General features: G+C 29.2%; 1 protein-coding gene across 4 annotated transcripts in view; it reads right to left on the bottom strand.

Moving 5' to 3' along the window:
• Nucleotides 1–20,788, bottom strand: part of LOC129958126 (sodium/calcium exchanger 3-like) — a 206,101-nt gene that overhangs the window by 136,983 nt on the left and 48,330 nt on the right. For 2 of the 4 annotated variants that reach the window (XM_056070325.1, XM_056070321.1), the window contains exon 1: nucleotides 8,727–8,867. The exons of 1 other annotated variant lie outside the window; for it this stretch is intronic. The gene's annotated coding sequence lies outside the window, so the exon portion shown is untranslated. Of the gene's footprint in view, nucleotides 1–8,726; nucleotides 8,868–20,788 lie in introns of those variants that run through there. One more of the 4 variants, XM_056070322.1, reaches the window with a different exon arrangement.

Raw genomic sequence — 20,788 nt, forward strand, 5'->3', positions numbered from 1 at the left:
TACAATTTGTACCAATGCAGTTTTTTACACTACTTCAAAATACCTTCTTTCAAAGAAGGGAGAGGGAAGGGAAACGACCCAATTCTTTACAAACAGAAATGAAGTTCTATATTTAGGACAGTGCGAAATTTTAGTATTTTTTTTTTCTTCCGAGGAAGACTCTAGTCTCTTAATTTTGACTTCAGGAAGTGAGCGGAATAAGTACGGAATTGCATGCGAGATTTAAAAGAACCATAAGGACTCATATTATACACATAAATAAATGATTATTCTTCAAGTATTATTTTAAAACTCACCCACAGTCAAAAATCTAAAAATAATGTTGCAAATAATAAACGATGGGAAAGGTTTAAAAACCTTTGGGTACTAAAACACGTTATCGCCCACTTTGCTTGAGACTGCTTCGATGTAAGCACCGACAGGCATGAATATCCCTCTCTGCTATCCCACCTTGAATCCCAGCCAGCTACTTCAAAACGAGGTTTTCCACCACTACCATTTGACATTAGAAATCATCATCAAAGAGTTAATCTGCAGCGCATTAAATCTCACAGTGAAGTAGGGTTGGCTAAACAATACGAAGACGTCCGAAGTTCCCCAAAACAATGTACACCCCTGGATTATTATTAGCCAAGAAGAAGCAAATAAATGTGGCCTTGACATGATTGGCTCCTTTCCGAAGCCAAAGAAAAAAAAAATTGTCAGCGAAAATGGCTTCTTTCTCTGTCTCAATCATACTTCAATACTTCTATTGGTAAGGCCTCTTCAGTCTGTGTTCACACTTTGCCTTTTTCTCAAGTCATCACTTGTGGGAGGAACGACCCATGGAAAACACGTGGTTTAGATAAGAATTCTTATGTTTTGCTTCACATGAGTGGCTTCAGAATCCTTGCTTTTTCAGGTAAAATTCAGGGTCTTCTCCAGGTGCCACAATTGAAAATTGGAGACTCATCCATTTCAACTGCAGTTATTTGTGTTTCTCGTTCTTTTCTCTGCTCTTGCAGGCCGTATTGGGTGCCTCCATTGTTTCAATTGTTGTTCTTCAAGCTTTGCCATTAGTTGAATGGGCACCATCCGCTATTCCAGTATATATTTTGCAAGGACAAACATTGGTGTCAGCACTGCTTCGGGCCACTGAGACAATGGCAATTAACTCTTTTGGACTTTGCACTGCTGTTCTGGAGCGTTCAAGATAACGATTTTTTTTTCCTTAGTTTTCTTGCACACATCTTTTGAAAAAATTTAGTATTTTTTTCGCTGTATAAGAGGAGAAATTTAATCCTTCTCTTCTATTAAAAGATTTTTGCCTGTTAATGCGTTCTGTCAATACTTGATTTCATTACAGCGAATTTCGCTTAAAGAAGCAGACACATTGTGAGTTAAACAAAGCAAAGAAAGCTATTCTCATACTTTTAATTTCGGTTTCAATTTCAAAACTTCAGTTTACTTTCTGAACTAGGCATATTTTTCTGTTATAAAGACGAAACTTAATTAATCGTAATTTATGATATTTATGGATATTATTCTTTGATTTTTCCCAATATTATTTGTTCTGCGATTTTGTATATTATTATTTTTGAAGAATGCTTAACATTTTTATTTTCGTCCAATGATTTAACACCATTTTTCAAGTTTTGCCCAGTTAAATAACTTGAATTTTCTTTCTTTTGAGAAAGCAAAATTAAACATCAAATATGTTTTAAAGAAAATTAAAGTAGTTTCTTTTTGCTTTTTGAAACTTCTCAAGAAGACTTAGAATAAATTTCAAATCACGTTATAAAGTGACCTAAAAATGCCAAGAAAGTTAGATCCCGGCTCCGCTGTTAAAACTATTTAAATCAAAATATTTTATCATAGATATGTTAGAAATTAAGAATTAAATAAAAAAAATTAAAATTAAAATATTAATAAAAATTAAGATAAAAAATATTTTTTTGGAAGTACAAAGGTAACCAAATGCTTTTCATTCGAATTTTTGAAAAATGATTGCAGTTTTAGTTAACGTCAACATTAAATTACAAAACTAAAAAAAAGTTAAAAGTTAAAATTTTTTGAATAAAGGACTGGAAAAAACTTTTAAATTAGTTTTCTTTTAGTGATACGACGAAGAAAAAGCATTAAAAGAGAGAAAAATTGATTTTTTTTGCGAAAGAAAGTTGGTGCCCTTAACAGCTTTATTGATCCTCCAACACATTGTTTTCTCTGTGAGCCAAATAAACAGTAGTTTTTCATTTACAGAAAAATTTCAGCTAAAGATAAGTCGTGAGAAATAAAAAAAAAATTACTATTTGTGTATTATTCTAACTAGTATTCAATCGAAATACTATTCTACCTATTTAACGCCGCTCTTTTATTTTATTTTTCAAAAACGTTAAAAAAATATTTTGCTATCACACACTTTTTTAAGGAAAAGATAATGTGAAAAGCAGTGATGTTTATCATACATGATATTCGATTTCTGGAGACTCTATTTAAAATAAATGCTAGATCTGTTGAAGAAGGTGGCTATAAAGAGGCCTCAAAAAAATGTTGTGCAGGGTTTAATTGCAAAAAGTTGATACATAAAAATTTGGCAACATTAATGCTAATCTATCAGCAGAAATGAATAATTTTAACAAACTTTTTGTCAAAATTTTAAGCGTATTTAAATTCAATTGCTGCCTTAAAAGTTCTATTAATTTTCTAAAATATCAGCTTTATTGGTAATTCAGAGATTGTATTTAAATACATAAAGGCATTATGAAAAGCTATTTTTTTAATAAAATGTTTGACCAATTTAACTTTCTTCAGTTACTTACTTATTTCCTATAGGAATTTATGAATCACTTCTTTTTTCAGTTTTCATGACTTGCAAAGAATAAATTTATGAAAAATTCATGATTTAATTTTTATCTATTTAACATGCATTGCATAAAATTATGAAACATATGGAATCATTTTGCATTAATTTATTATTAAAACTGAACGAAATGCAATACTTTAACTGCTACATTCATTGTTGCTTAAAGTATTTTTTAGGTATTTCTAGATAATTAAAATAAAAGAAGAAAAGAAAAAGATAAAGTAAAGATAAAGTTTAGTAAAAGATAATTAAAATGAACTTAAAAGAAGAACTAGTTCAAATTTTATGAAAAGGAAGTAAAATAAAACGGAATATTTTTTACTAAAATGATTGCTCTACATATCTGATGTAGTAAATTTCAATGCATTAGGTATTGTTGGTAGTAAATTTCGTGTCAATGCAGATAATATTGACATTAATTTTATGATAAAAGCTTTAAAATTTTTTTACTGAAGTTTTAAAAAGTCTTATTTTGTCTAGTTTTTCAACCTGAAATTCAATAAATCAAGAATTAAAATGGTTATTGTTTGTGTCTATAAAATTTAGGTTAAGTAAAGCAATGAATATATTTACTAATAACATGCAATTCATAAATTATATTTTTAATTTTTAAGTAGTTATATATGTACGGTAAGTTTCTGTTGTAAATATCCCAAAAATAAATTTTAACCAAACCAAAGCAGGGCCAGAAACTATCAATCTAATGAAAATGAAATTTCTTTTAATTTCCTGATAACTTTTACTTTTTTTAACCTTATAAGATACCATGGCCATAAACGTGCTATTAAATTGGTAGTTCATCCACCTAATATTGGTAACGTTGATTTTAATAATATCAATCAGTTCTAAACATTAACCATAAAATCATTCTTACAGATATCAATGATCGTCATATGATACAGATATCAAGTGATTTTAAATGAATTTCACAGCAGCTTGAATGTATCTATACTTGAGATACTAGCCGCGAATTCGTTGTTAGAAGCTTTTTTCTACTTGAAAAATATTTTAGTAAATTTAATTCCAAATATTATAGCTTCTTATGCACAATAAATTCTTTGGGTATTTTCATTTCTCCCTAATTTGCTCTTCAATCTTTTTTAATTGTACTTCTTTTGTTGGAAAAATAGAACAAATATTCCTTTCTTTCTGATACTTGTAACACTAAGCAAGGGAATTGTTACCATCATTGCTTATAGAAACAATAAGAAGTGTTGCTGCCCTTTGAACTACTCTTAGATACTTCCAATACTTATTTACTTTTTAGCTACTCCTAATTAATATGATTTTTTTTTATAAAATCACATTTACGACACGTTTTGGTTGATTTGCATTGGCTGAAATCTGAAAATAAATTCATAATATGGAACTACACAGTAACAAGAAAATTATAAATTTTTGGATGCTTCGATAACACGCCAGTTTTGAGAAATTAACCCAAGAACAAAAATAAAAAAACATTTTTGCTTAACAAATACATTTCCTTTAAGCTTCTTCTTATATAAATAAAGAAGAATTTTGGGCCATCAATTCATCCAATGAATATTCATACTAAAATCTAATTAGCTTTCAGAAATTTGTCGAAATTTAATGGACGAATAATTTACTGAAACTCTCTTGTTAGAGTTTTATGCAGATTACATGTCGTCATGTAATGCATTTCTGCTTTGCATTAATTATTATGCAGCGTAAGATAAGAAAGAGCATCTAAAATATTCTGTAATTCCTCTTTTTTAAGATTTGTTTCCAAAATTTACCTGAATTTTATTATTTGTTATTTCGAATAAACTGTTCAATTTCACAAGCGAACAAATAGCACACATATTAAGTATAGTTTAAAAATCAGTCAAAATGTCTAATTCATTTGATAAACGAAATTGATACTAAAATAAGTTAACAATAACAGATAAAATGGCTGCCAAATTAAATTGTTGTCTCTCTGGAAGAAGATAAAAAAATATATAGATAATAGAATAAGCTAAAATATCACATATTTGGATGTAATAGAAAAATCTCAATGTTTAAGGCTTTGTAAATGCTTTCGAAAAAATAATTAAAAAGTTTAAATCAATATAAATAAATAGATATAAAAGATTATATAAAGAAAAAAAGTCCCGAAAGCAAAAAGAATATGTTTGCGTCTAGGATGGTATTCAAATAAAATGCATTAAATCTTGTGAAATAAAACATATAAAAAGTAAAAGTTTTTAGGCTTAAAACATTTGAGATCTTTACCATAAAATTTGATAAAAAAAGTATTGAATATATAGAGAGATTGAGATATTTAAAATAATAATTATAAATTTAATAATGTTGTTAATCTTGCATTTTTATCTATAAGTTAATCATACTTATTATTCATTGTTAACATTTCTAATTACATATTTACCGAAAATGAAAGGAATATGCAAAATCATTGTTTGAATTTTTAAAGTTAACAACAGTTGCAGATTTTTTAAACAGAAGATTCGAATTCTTTTTTTTTATTTCAGAAATTAAGGATGGCTTCATATTGATGAAGATATCTTGCACCTTATTTTGAAATCATTTAAAAATAATACTAAAGTTTCCTTTTTCAACTAGTTGTAATTTAAAAAACAGGGGCGTAAAAATTTAAGTGGTTTAAATTTTCTTCTTTTGTATAAACAGTTGAATAACAAACTTGAATATGATTTCTAAATTGTTCTAATCTTTACAGTACTCTGTGAAACAGCGTGTATGATATAATACTGTTATAAGTTTCTTTATCATCAAGTAAGTACTATCTTAGTCTAGCCTATATATTGACGATTTTTTTCCCTTTTAAAACTATTGTTTCAGGTTAATTTAAAACAATAGCTAAAATGTAATTGGAGTTTAAAAAATGAGAATATTAAGATTTAAATTGCTTTTTTTTCGCTATATTAAATAGTTCAATAAGAATAAAAATGCCCGATCGATCCGTGAATTTCAGAAACAAAAATTCTTTCTTCATCAAAATTTAATAAGTAATCTTTGCTCTGAATTCCATCTTTTAAACAACCCATCCATTAAATTATTAAATGGTATTCAAATCGGAATGTTTCATTTTTATAATTAAATGTGTACGTTAAATAATAAAATTTCAGGAATTCATTAAATTCTTATTTAAAGTAAAAATAGAAAAATATTTGTCCTCCAATGAATAGTGTAACCGCAAAACGAAAAGAAGAAAATCAAATAAAAGAATAAATGGAGTACAAGAGGAATGATTTGAATTGTTAATTTGAGTTATACCTCCTGGTGAAATATACTTTCTTAAGTTTTGTAAAACTTCTTTCGGTTCAGCTGATTTCTGAGAGTTATTGAAAGAATTATTGGCAGCATATGCGCGGTAATTTCAAAAGCAGACATTTCACCATGCTAGCTGAAAACTGGGAAAATTGCCAAAAGCAGGAAAAGTTGTTTAATCTCAATTTGGATTTCAACTCAAGTTCATTCTGCTAAAAAAAAAAAAAAGGCGATTCTTATTTAAAGCAGATGCATGAAATGCTTTAATAAACTTAAAAATTCTTTGAGCAACTGGCTTATTTTTGTGTGTACTTGTTTTTGTTAAAATGCTGAAAAGTTATTTTGCTATGAATGCCACTAAATAGTTTTCACCTTACCATCAAGAACTGTGGCTCTTAGAGTTCTTATTAATGCAATTCAAGCAATTTCTAACGTTTATTGCTAATTCTATACAACGCCGAATATTTTAATTCAAGCATCCACCAATAATTACAGATTTTAATAGAATATGAAATGACGGGGAAAATGTTTAATTCTATTAGTGCATGAGCAAAAATTCATCAATGGAGCTTCTTGATTAAGCTCAGTGTTTTCGACAGGTATTGAAAATAACCTAGAACTGAACGTTTAATGTAAATCAATGCATATAAATCTAGAAATCTATTAAACTGTCTTACATGTATTTATTAGAAAATAATTTCCCCTTTTTTATTTGTAATACATTTTATATCCTTAAATTCATAAGTTTCACATCCAAATAATTTGACGCTTAATAAAAAGCGACAGGTAAAAGAAAGTACTTCCTTTTTCTAAATGCTTTGCGTTTAAAACTTATCCAGTATTCAATTAGCAAAATCAAAATGCCCTAAAAAATTCTCTTAACTTGAATGTATTTATATTTCAAATAAATCTATTTAAATAAAGTAAATTTTAAAAAATCATATAGGTATAAGTAAATTGGTTTTCAATTAAGGAGTCAAGGCGACAATAATGTGTAAATCAAGTGCAAAAAATGCATTCCATTATGTATATAATAAAATAAATGTTAAAAATAGCGACATATGAACTTCAAGCACAAGCAAAAATATAATTCAAACAATTTGAGAAGAAACCAAAAGATTTTTTTTTTTTACAAAAATGAAATTTTATTATCATTTTATATAAGATTTAATAAAGATTATATCCATTTATCGTTAAATCGTATCAAACGAAAGATATAGCTACATTCATAGGAATCATTTTAATAAAATAAATATTCAATATTAAATAAATCTATATATAATTCACATCACTAGCAAAATATAATATTAAATATAATACTTATAGTAAGGCATATATTTATTAAGATTTTTTTTGCTTTAATATTGCCCGCGAGAAAGTGTAATTTATTTTTCAAAGAAAGGAATTTTTCTCGCTTCATTAGATTCCGCAAATTTCTAGCGAAACATAATATTTATATTTCCTTGAAATGACTAAGATAAATAGCCATATTATATATCATATAACAAAATATATAATAGTAAATATAATACTTATAATAAAGAATATATATATATATTAAGAATTTTTGTTTTAATTCTGGTCCATAAAATAGCTTAGTTTTTTTTAAAATAAATTTTCCTCGCTTCATTAAATTCCGCAAACTTATCGCGAAATTTGATATTTAGATTTCCTTTAATTAACTAGGATATATAGCCATATTATGTATAGCACAACAAGATATATAATAGTAAATATAATACTAATAATAAGGTATATATTCATTAAGATTTTTTTGCTTTAATTTTAGCCCGCGAAAAAGTGTAATATATTTTTTATAGAAATCAATTTTCTTCGCTTTATTTGATTCCGCAAACTTTTAGCGAAACGTGGTATTGAGATTTCCTTTAAGTGATGAAGATATTTAGCCATTTTATAAATTACATCATAAGATATATAATATTAAATATAAGGCATATATTTATTAAGATATTTTTTTTGCTTTAATTTTGGCCCGCGAAAAAGTTTAATTTATCTTTTATAGAAATAAATTCTCCTCGCTTCATTATACTCCGGTTTCCTTTCAGTGACTAAAATATATAGCCACATTCATACGGTTCACGTCAATAAAAAGGAATATTGAAAATTAAGTAAATGCATGCCATTAACATTAAGATTAATATAAAATATTAAATATGATATTTATAATAAGGCATGCAAGCAAAGATCATCTTGCTTTAATTGTATCCCGTAAAGTGCGAAAGAACCGCGATAGGTTGTCCCGCGCGAAGCGAAACCTTGCAACATTTACCGGGTCGTTGCGCCGGGGCATCATAGTAAATACAATTTGTGTACAGAAGAAGAAAAAGAAAAAGAAAAAAAAAGCGGAGAGGGAGAAAAATGAATCATAAAAGTGCGTGGTGAAATAACGGTCGAGTAATATTCAGATGCTGAAGGCGAAAAATGAGGAGGAAGAGGAGGACGACGAAAGATTTTGGTTCCTAGACTTCCTCCCCTCGGATATCTAAGGAAGCGAAAATCTTACGGGCCAAAAAGCGCTGCTTAAGTTTCGATTTATTTTCTATCTAAAAGAAATTGCAAGTCTTTGGCCCCCGATCAATAAAATGACAAAAAAGAGCCTTAAGAAGGGTCTCACCTGTGGTCAAGGCATGATTGGCAGAAGCAGAACGAAGTTGGGGAGATATCCATAGGTGTACATCGTCACACTGCGCTCACAGAACATATTCGGGACTCTAGCGGAGGGAGCAGCAACTCGGAGGAATATATTTAGAGCTCGCTTTTGGCGCTGTTTCCCGCGCCAATGCTGGGAATATCTCGCCACGGGGACGAAGAGTCGACAAATCAATCACTTGGAGAAGAAAAGGTGAGAACAATTGGTGTAATCGAGGCTCTCAATGATGGCCTCACAAGCGTTTTCAGTGTGCAGAGCAGAAAATAATAGAGGTGCTAATATTTATTTTTGTCAAGTGAAAATGAAATAAGTTGGGAAAGTATTGAAAGGGTGCCGGAGACGGAATGTTGATAGTGGCGACAATATTTAAAAGGAGGCTGGGGTTTGACAATAAAACTTCAGACCGATTTTCTCATTAAAAATTTATAGTGCAATGCTTAAACTTTTTTCTGCTAAAAAGTTTTAAATTTATGAAAAGATATCTGATTAAAGAAACGATGCAAGTTTCTACATACATATCCTTCACAGTGTTTTAGTATCTCCAAAGAGTGAGGCAAATAACCCAGTTAATGTAATAGTTTGAATATAATGCTAGTTAATTAATTTCTTTTAAAATGTCCATCTTTATTATGATAAATTTAGTTTATATTTATTTCATTAAAGCAGACAATTAGATGATTACAAAAGTGCTTTTCTATAAAATACTTATTTGAATATCATAAATAACTTGAACAAGTGAATAAACATAATTTATCGAAAGAATGATAGAGGAAACTGCTTGGAAATGTGAAAATATACCCAAAAAATATGGCAAACTGTCTGTTAAACACGAAAATTGAAGCACTGAAGTGAATAAAAGAAATTAATTGTTCCTCATCATCTTATAATCAACAAACTTTCTAAGACAGATGAATCTCCTGTATTAAGTAAAAATACATTTAATTTTTACATTTGATTAATTGAAAATATATTTTTTTTCAAAAAAAAATCTATCACTGTAAATTTTATACTTTATTGGAAGCTAGTATTGCATAAAAAAATTTGAAGAAATCACACTAAAATATTTGTTTCAAAAAACAAGCTTGATATATTTTTGTTATAAAAGGGATGAATAATTGAAGTGATTCTAATAAATGGTTTTACTAGTTTTATTTTTATTTTGATAACTATACTACAGGTCTTTTATCGTCATTATGCTGCCACTTCCGTCAAAATGTACTGTCACTTCTGTTATATATGAGCCGAATCCTAATTTCCAAATGGAAATAGAAAATATTTTCTTTCCTTTTTTACTTTCTCATATAGGAAATATAAAGGAAGTATTCGTCAAAAAATACAAACTCGAGATTTTGGTGAATGTCCATGCTTGAGACCTCACTGAGTTTGAAAAACACATTTTTATCATTATATTAATCTACCTGCCTGTGAACTTAATAAATAAAAAGTACTATGAGCTAGCTGGAAGAAATTTGGTACATGAAATTGTGCCAAAATTTATAGATTCCTATAAATTTTGAACGAAATCCATTCAAAAGAAGTCTGCCTGGTAGTTAGAATAGAAGTGAACTCGACAATTGTGAAACTAAAAAAAATTAGGTAGAAAAAATTGGTAAATAGATTTATCATTTAAAATATAATACTTATTAAATTTTGAACCAAATCCGTCAAGAGACAGTCGACGGCCTGTGCTGTCTATTGACGGTGCAAACAGACCATCGACAGTACAGACTGTCGATGGTCTATAAACACCATATTTACTCATAAAAGCAATGATATAAATAACTGAAATTTGCTACGTAATCTTATGAGTACAACTATACATTTGAATTAAATTTGGGGTCAATGGGCCCTTAAAAAACTATCCTTCACCAATGCCACGCAGAGAATTAGCTGCTTTACCCAGGGTCCACAATTTTATGCGGAGGAGAGGGTAAAACCTTTATTAGAGAGGATGCGAGAAACCTTTGGGGAGACCAGCCCAAAGTGGAGTTTGGTAGCTCTATATGAAAACAGTTTTAATAACGAACTAGTTCAATCATCGCATTCACTTTTCCTTGGTAATAAGGTCAATGCATATATTACGTTATTCGTAAACAAAGTTCGCTTTTTCCCAAATCAAGACTTAATTGTATTTTTTCACAGTTAACCTCACACCTAAGCAGCATAAACATTATATATTTTGACAACTGATATAGCAAGGCTTGCTTGTGAAAAGTTTGATCATTTCTACGCAATAGTCTTTTCAAATGCGGAAAGTGAAAAATAGAATTTTCGGCATATTTAACTTTTTTACTATCGGAAAAGGTAAAAATGCTATTCAATCTAGGAAAAAAATTATCGAATATGTATGGAGAAGATGCATTGACAGTGCTAAAGCTGGTTTGTAAAATTTCGTTCCGGCAATTTTGATGTTGCAGATGCAACACGTTCTGGAAGGCCAGTTGAAGCTGATGAAGTCATAATAAAAGCATTAATTGTCGTAAAGCGACGAATAACAACTCGGGAGATCACTGAAAGACTAAATTTAGCGACTTAGACCATGTTTGATCATTTGAATTGATTTGATTTAACGCATTTACTAATTTATTTTCTTTATTATGAAATTAGATGAATTTTGGGAATGTTTTGTCGTTTTGATTCAATTGAGAATTCATATAGAACACTTGAGATATTTACTTATTCTATAAAATTTTCGTATAGCATTTTAACAATTATGAATAGCTTAATTGTTGTCTAAAAGTGTAAAAATGAGATAAATCGATGAACGCATGGCGTACTGACAAACAGGTTAAGGGGTTAATTTCAAAGCTCGACGTAAGGGTTCTTCATGTTCTTACGGAAAGAAATTTGTACCATCGCGTGTCTGGGATTTACTTCTAAAACATCGAGAAAATGATCTATTTTTGAAGGGCATCATCACTGGGGACGAAAAATGATTATCTATAACAATGTTAAACGCAAGAGAATCATGCAGTAAAAGAAAAAAAATGAACTGGCTTAAAGCACATCGAAAGTCGATATTCATGAAAGAAAGTTTGTTTTTCTTTTTTCGAGTTTCTACAGGGCAGCAAAACGATCAATTCTGAAGTGTATGGTCATCACCTGGACAAACTGGATGATTCACTTAAACAGAAAGGTCCATAATAAATCAATAGAAAAGGTAATATTCCACCAAGATATTGAGAGACTTCGTGCAAGTTTGGCAACTCGCCAAAAGCTTTAACAGCTTGGATTGGATATATTGCCACACCCACCATATTCTCCAGATTTGGCACCTTTTGATTTTTATTTGCTCTGGTCTCTACGATTTTTTCTAGACGGTAAAAGTTTTAATTCAAATGAGGAGGTCAAAATTCACCTGGTCCAGTTTTTGGCCAGCAAAGAAAAAAAATTATGCGGGTGGAATCCTGCTACTGCCAGAAAAATGACAAAAATTATTGAACAAGAATAGAAAATATATAATTCAATACAATATTTATTCACTATGAAAAATCGTCTTTCATTTAAAAAAATTACTTTCCGAACAACCTATTAATTATTGAAAATTTTCTTTAAATGTTATGCTTTTATAGATTGAATGATAACACACCCTAGCCATTGAATTAAAAAAAAATCCTTCAAAATATACCTGTTGACTAAAACATGACAAACCGTCCTATAAAAATTGATGTATTGACACTTATTTTTATTTGCCATAGGAATTTGCAATTCTTTGGCAGCGACATAAACCCACAGAAATCAGATGGAGAGAAGGAGAAAGCCTTCAGAGTGAAACCATTCACTTCTGGCTCTCCATGTTTGGTTGACTGGTTGATTAGATTCTCCGACATCGAAAAGTTTCTTCCGTAACCTGCAGACATGGAAATGCGCGTGCTAAGGTATCTTGTCGAGCATCTGTCGCTTGCAGTGGGAAGCAAACACGGAATTGTTTTCGACGGAACATTTTTGAATAAGCAATATAAATCCGGATATGGAAGCAGTTAGATTTTGTATTTCATACGTTTTTCAGTAATTCCCATGGGATTTTGGTCTCAAGGATTTTGAAGTTTTTTAGAAATATCTGTCCAAAATTTATTGGTCGTATAATAATAATAATAAATTAATAGTAATTTTTGAAAGTCTTAGGTGACTCAGATTTTGAAATGATTGTTATCTTTCAGTGCAAGAACAAAGTTACATAGTTTAAATAAGAATCGAAGTTATTTTCTTCTTTCCGAGTATTTTATTCTTTTATATGTAAATGTCACAATTGATGTAATTAATCGATTATTAATATTAATAACTGATTAATCACATTTACCGTAATATGTATAATATCACAAAAAAGAAAAAAAAAGTTAGCTAGAATTAAATTTAAAATTATTAATTCTTAAGCACGAAACAGAGTCAAAAAAAATAAATAAAGGAAATGAAGTTTTAGCATATGAATCACTTTAAAATCAATTTAAATAGTTGTCACCATAAACTTAGTAAGAGATGATAATACTGTTTTAGTTGACATTTTTAAATACAAGGGAGTATAAGACAACGGATGAAAATTTGCAACGGCGCCAAAAGAGAATACATTTTTTCTAAATTTTTTCAATTAAATCGAAATTGAAAAATAATAGAATGCTTGGTACGATAAATAACTTCTTTCTTATAATCTTATAAAATAAATATTGTAATTAAAAATAAAATTACTGTCTGTAAAAATGGATTTATTTTCTCAATTTTGCTTATTTCAATTGATTATCGAAATGAAATTGGTGTTTATTTCCAGTTTTGAAGTAATTAGTCATTAAATCTATTCTTTTGATTTAACCGCAACTTATGTGCTAATGAAATAAGCATATTATATTTAACAAAATTTGTATATGTTGATATTACATCAATTTATGTGCTAATGAAGTAATCATATTATATTTAACAAAATTTGAAAATGTTGATATTACGGCAATTTATATGCTAATGAAATAAGCACATTATATTTAACAAAATTTGAAAATGTTGATATTACAGCAATTTATGTGCTAATGAAATAAGCATATTATATTTAATAAAAGTTTGGAAATGTTGATATTTCTGCAATTTATGTGCTAATGAGATAAGCATATTATATTTAACAAACTTTGAAAATTGAAGAGATTATCAAAACACCCTCTGTGCGGATGAACTCAAAGAAGAGGCGAACATCTTGCAATAAATTCCTAATAAATGCAGTTCAAAAGTGTATTACGAGTTTCCTTATCAATAAGAATACATTTCCCAAATATTATAAAATGCAAATTGAAATTCAAAATGGAATAATAATTCTTACCCGAATCAGTCCCCTTTCCATCTTATTACAAGGCTCATTTCTCCTGGCAACAGTGGAATCGTTGAATTCGTCATTCCATCGGAAGAACCCTTATATTTCCAAGGTTATATTTACAAAACAATCATAAAGTAGGAGAAGAGTTAATTGAGTTATAGGAAGGAAAGTTAGTGTTCCTATAATTCGACTAAATCAGGCTTGTAGTAAGATAAGGAAAGCGATGCGGGCTATTAACGGAAGGAAATGTATTTCCGCTTCAATACGAACCCTTTATCATTAAACTTCTCAGTGAAGGCTTTAGATGATTAAAGCAAACAAAAAGTGGAATCAAACATTCGCATGAAATCACGAAGTCTGCAGAAAGTTACATTCTAGATGTATTTTCTGTATTTAGCAGAAATCTTTGGGTATGTTACAAAATAATTTAGATTGTATTTCTGAATTGAAATGAGATTTTAACAAAGTCAGATATTTATATTTTGTATTGTATTAAATTATATGAAATGAAATTTGTGTGCATTGCATCTCAAGATATGCTGGAAAATGGTTTGATTTTCTATTCATTTTAATCTCATAAATCAAAGTGCAAATGCTGTAATAGGAAGTCACGACTAAATTGTTGACCGATCTGGATGTAAATAGTAATAATCAATCATCTTGATAATCTTCTTCAAGAAGAAAAGCATAAGAAGTAATTTTTTGCATTATGAGGCATTCTAAAACATTGTTTGTTTGTTTCTTATGGCACTTGCCACTGACAAGCCCGCTGTTACGAAGACAGCGATTTAAGCCTGAGGGGAACGTCTCTTATTTTTTATAGCAGCGCCAACTAGGGCCAAGAGCACGACTTTGCCACTCACGCATCATTCATTCGCTTGCACAACCCCTTTTAACAGGAGGGCACATTCACACATCTCACAGATAGAACAACAGAAGAACAACCATGCCCAAACCGGGACGCCCAGATCACGGGGAAGACGCGCTACCCCTATGCCAGGACGCCGGCATTCTAAAACATTTTACAAATGGCTATAAATTGATGATTCGCCTTATTCAATTTAACAGCTGTATACAGATAAGAATACTATGAAATTAAGAGATCAATTTGATTTTTTATGAAATAACTTTTCGTTTCCTTGAAAGAAAAATATGACAGTTTGAAATTGCATATACTGAACAAAAGAATATCATTGTTTGAAATTTCCTCACAGTTTTTAACAATCAAAGCCTGTCATTACTGCTTTTTTCAATGGTGGCGAGGTGTTAGTATATACACAAAAACAAGTTCTTAACAATCAAGACTCCATGAACGAGACCATGAACCGTCTCACCCAAATCTCAAACTTTAAAAAAATCTGGAAACAGATCAGAGCTCGAAGTCAAAAGTCACGAAAAAAGAATATAGAATTACACTTTATTTGACAGCGTTCGCCTGGCAGACACCTAATTCACATCTCATTAGATCTCAACATTTCTCTCACTGAAATTCAAATCATTCTAAGAATTACTCTTTGGATATTCATTTTTCTTTGATGTCTGGTTTATATTACTGCAGGAAACGAATTTTCTTCCTTAAAATGTTCTATTTTATAGTTTATATGTTTAATAAATAGTCAAGAACTCTTCAGAATATTGTACAAAAGATAGATGAGATGCCAAAAGATAGAGATTACTCTCATACCACAATCAAACAAAAAGTGTAGCTATAGTTTCATAAGGGCTTTAATTTCATCACATGTAGGATACGTTAACAATCTCCTTTGCTAACAGTTTCGGCTTCCTTGATAGGGGTTAGAGTATTATAACTCACTCGTATTCATACTTCATTATACCACAAACTTCAGCATGTGTATATAGAACTTAATAGTAATCTGACGAGCGAACTGACCAAATCAGCCGGTGCCCTGAGTTAGATCATGATCAGATTCCCTGAAATTACGATGTGGATTTATTTACAACTTTATACAAGATGAGAGTTACGGTCTTTTAAAGCTCAGTATTCAAAAAATTTCAGCCATAGTGATTATACAGTGCTGTAGTATCAAAATCCAGAAAATTTTAAAATTATAATGGGAGTATAAGCAGTTCAGATAAATGTATTGACAAGCAATGGTAGATCTTTTTTTTAATGATTATCGATTTAAAGAGATTTGTCAATGCCTTTTCCAGTAAAGCATTTAGATACAAAAAATGCAAGTTGTCGCCAAAATTTTGTGACAAAATAAGAAAATTCGCTGAAGAATAAAAAGAAGAAACCATTTGTTAAATAATGGTTAAGAAAATTTCTAAGGAGTTAAATACTAAACGGATAAGACATGACCGATCAAATCACTGAATTTCATATAAAAAAGCTAAAAAATCTATTCGATGAACTTTTTTTTAAAATTTTAGTGACGACTTAACAAAGTCTCCAAAATCTGGCAAAGCCAGAAAACCTTGAATTCGAAATAAATTGTTTTACCCTGTAATTTTTTTAAAAGCATTCCAGAATAAAATATTCCTTAAAATCACAGTGCTTTAAATTCTTATCTGGAAGAAGAGTTTTGAAGTTGATTCACTTCCTTCAATTTACTGAATAAGGCATGAAAATGTATCATTTAACATGCTGGTGTTTAGAGAGATTACAGTCAAGATCCATTGAAACTTCTTGAATACCAAATTTCTGCCAAGTATTGCTTCGGTAAACTCGGAATATTTCTTCTGATATTTTCAATCCTACTCTGAAGGGAACGCTTAAGTGATATTAATACTGGAAAGAGGATAAAGGAATTTAGAATTTTAAAATCTCGTAGAAATGTGGATTTTATAAAATATAATTTGTTTTTGATATATTTGTACTATTAAATTATAACCAGAACATATTTCTTTTCTACGCATATCACCTTACATTAATATTAATAACTAAAAGGGAAAAATAGTATTTTGAAATAGCAAATGTCGATGAAAAAATATATAAATTCGAGTTTTCAAATCATCAAAATAATTCTTTCGACAGATATCTTTCGAGAGACAGTCACAATACTTTCTTTCAGAAATAGGACAATAATTTATCGTAATTTTACAGAGTGAGGATTTTCTAAGCTTTGCAGAAATGTATAAATCTCCGTAATTTCAATTACTACAAAAACATTATTTTAATTTAAAATTACTAACTACGAAAATCGATGTATTTGACTTAGATAAATGAGTCACGGAAAAGATTAAAATCGCTTCCATCAAATTCTAACATTCGCACATAGTCAATGTCATTTTAAACTTTGGTTAATTAAAAAGATTTTTAGTAATTACAATCTTGAGATTTCATGGTTATTTTTTAAAATGACTTTCTTCGTAAAATGTGTTTTTTTAATTGAAATTTCATTAATCACAACTCATGTCGTAAAGTATCATTTAAAACCGGATAAAAGAATCAATAAAATAAAGGATACCCAAAATTAACGCAAGATTTAAATTTGCCATAATTCGTGCAGTAAATTATAGAAAACCCTATTAAAAAACCATTTGACAGCTGATAGTTTAGGGTTAGTAAAATTGGAGCGTTACACATGCTTTAACGCTCCATTATAGATGCTGACAAAGGACATATTATAACAGGGAATTTGAAAATTATAGATTCCAACTCTTTAAGAGATCTAATGGAAAGGGGAACAAAATTTAGATTGAGAGAAAAAGTAAACATTAAAAAAATTTTAATTTCTATCGGACAAGATTTGGATATTTATATTTCTAAATTATCTAGGAAATACCATTGACATCCAGAAGGTTTCAGAGAATGGAAAGTAAGGAATTTAAAAGAAATTAAAACAAAATTTAATGCAGATAATGTTAGAACTAAAGAACGAGGAATTTATTTTAACAAATCATTGAAAAAAGAAATAAAAAAAATTTAAAAGAGAGGTTTATTATTACAGTAATAGATAAATAGGCAAATAATTTCAGTTTAATTTGTAAATATTATTATAAAGAACTTCTAATTAATGAATATAACTCTAATTCGACTTAAAAATTAAATAGCACCGAGAAAAAGGAATTGGATAAATGGATGCTAGCTTTCGCCAAAAAAACTAAATTGAAGACTTGCTCTTTAAACTATCCTTACTTGTTCCCAACAGTAAAATTTCATAAAAAACCAGTAAAATTTAGATTCGTAACTTGTAGCACCGGCAGTTACAACTACTATACAGAAAAACATTTCTTTAAATACTTGAAAATTATCCTAGATAAAATTAAAGATGAAGATAACTTTAAAATCATTAGTAACAAAGATATTTTGGATTTTCTAAAAGATAACAATATTAATAAGCTTAATACTTATGATTTTGAAAATTTGTACACTAATCATGAAAAATTAATAGATGTCTGTACTTTTATATATGACGAATATTTAAATAGAGATATTATTGGCTAGAAACTGGCTAGTAATTTAAGTAACTGGCGAGAGTTATGTAAATTTAATATTAAAGAAAACTACGTTTTTAACGAAATTAATTTTTATAAAGGGAATTCCAATGGTAACAGCTTTTTCAAGTGCTTTAGCTAATATTTTCCTACATTATTATGAGAAAGAAATAATTAAACACAACTTATTAAAAGGCTGGAGATATATTGATGACTTAAGTTTGTTAAACTTGGATAATCCTAATGTTTTTATTAATTGTTACTCAACGCCGGCGTCATGGCATAAAGGTAGCGTGTCTTCCCTGTCATCTGGGCGCCCCGGGTTCGAGTCCCGGTTTGGGCATGGTTGATATTCCATTGTTCTGCCTGTGAAATTTGTGAATGTGCCCTCCTGTAAAAAGAGGTTGTGCAAGCGAATGTGTGATGCGTGAGTAGCAAGATCGTACTCTTGACCCTAGTCTTCGTTACTATAAAAACAAGAGACGCTCTCCCTCCGGCTTAAATCGCTGTCTTCGTAACAGCGGGCTTGTCCGTGGCAAGTGCCATAAGCAACAATAACAAATTGTTACTGAAAGGATTTAGTTTTAACTCAAACAAATGAAAATCAACTTAAAGCTAACTATTTAAATATAGAAATTTCTAATGGAAAAACTTTAATAGGTATTTATGATAAAAGGGATGAATTTAACTTTAAAATAATTAAAGTTAGTAATTACCATTCTAATTTAAACTCAAAAATTTGATATTCTCACAATTTAACAGGATAAAAATATTGAAATAATAAAATTTCTTATACTGAAGCAAAAAACAATCTCATTAAAAACTTAATTACTAATGAATTTCCCAAAAGCTTTTTCAATATAGAGGTTTTAATAAGAGAAAGTTTATCTAATTTCTGACTTCCTCCGGTTTATTCACTTTGAATTTTAACTCAACAGATGGCGCTTCAATTATGATGACGATGCATTATGACGAAACGTGGTAGGCGTATATAGCTTTAAACGCGAAAAATTAAGTTTAGTTTAATTTAACGAAGTGCAATTGCAATAACAAGTTTTTTTGCATCACACTGTCTTTTGGAATTGTACTCTCAAATGGTAAGTGTTCTGCTTTCATATTTAAATGAATTTGGATCTTTTTCCTTGGTTTTTGTTGTTTGATTTGCTGTGTTTTTATTTGGATTAATAAATTTGGAAATGATTTTACTTGTTATTGTATAATTATCTTTAATTTTGTGATACTAATTTTATCTCCAAAACCTCAATTTCCTGAGATTTTCGGGTCACGAGGATTCAGTTTGTTGGATGAAAATCAGACCCCTCACAGAAAAAATCCCTGGATTATATCCTTGCCTGAGGGTGACCCTTGAGAAAGTCTTCAGGCCAGATTCATTATATCTTTCTTTTTGATTCTTTGGCTGTAAACTTAATATTTATTTTCTAATAATTATTCTAATTTTGTTAAATTTATTAGTGTTTTAGTTGCAGCAGCATTAGCGCTCTCTAAATACAATACATATATTATTATATAGATTCAGGAAATATTATATAGGTGAATTTTCATATTAGTTATTTTAGAACGATAATTTATCGTAATTTTACGGGGTGAAGATTTTCTAAGCTTTGCAGAAATGTATAAATCTCTATAATTTCAATTACTGCAAAAACATTATTTTAATTTAAAATTACTAACTACAAATCGATGTCTCTGACTTAGATAAATGAGTCACGGAAAAGATTAAAATCGCTTCCATCAAATTTTTACATTCGTATATAGTCATTGTCATTTTAAACTTTCTATTGTTATATTAATCCTCTTTATTAAATGTTATTGTTTTGGTTAATTAAAAATATTTTTGGTAATTACAATCCTGAGATTTCATGGTTATTTTTAAAAGTGATTTTCTTCGTAAAATGTGTTTTTTTAATTGAAATTTCATTAATCATAACTCATGTCGTAAAGTGTCATTTGAAACCGGATAAAAGAATCAATAAAATAGAGGGTGTCCCACAATTCACGCAAGATTTAAATTTGCCATCATTCGTGCAGTAAAGTATAGAAAACCCTATTAAAAACCATTTGAAAGCTGATAGTTTAGGGTTAGTAAAAATGGAGCATTACACATAGAACAACATATTAAAGAAAGATTTGAATAAAATAAAAAACAAAGTTTTTTTCTTTAAATTGTTATATTCTTATGGAGTCGTAAAGTACATAGGATAGGGTTATGTATGGAATAAACACATAGAGCAAATGGCCTCCACGGCTGTGCTGTCACATACGCACTCTTTTGTTGAAATTTTCCATGACCATTTTGCATAAATGTGACTGA

The sequence above is a fragment of the Argiope bruennichi genome, chromosome X1 (genome assembly GCF_947563725.1).
Source record: "Argiope bruennichi chromosome X1, qqArgBrue1.1, whole genome shotgun sequence".
NCBI classification, from domain to species: Eukaryota; Metazoa; Arthropoda; class Arachnida; order Araneae; family Araneidae; genus Argiope; species Argiope bruennichi.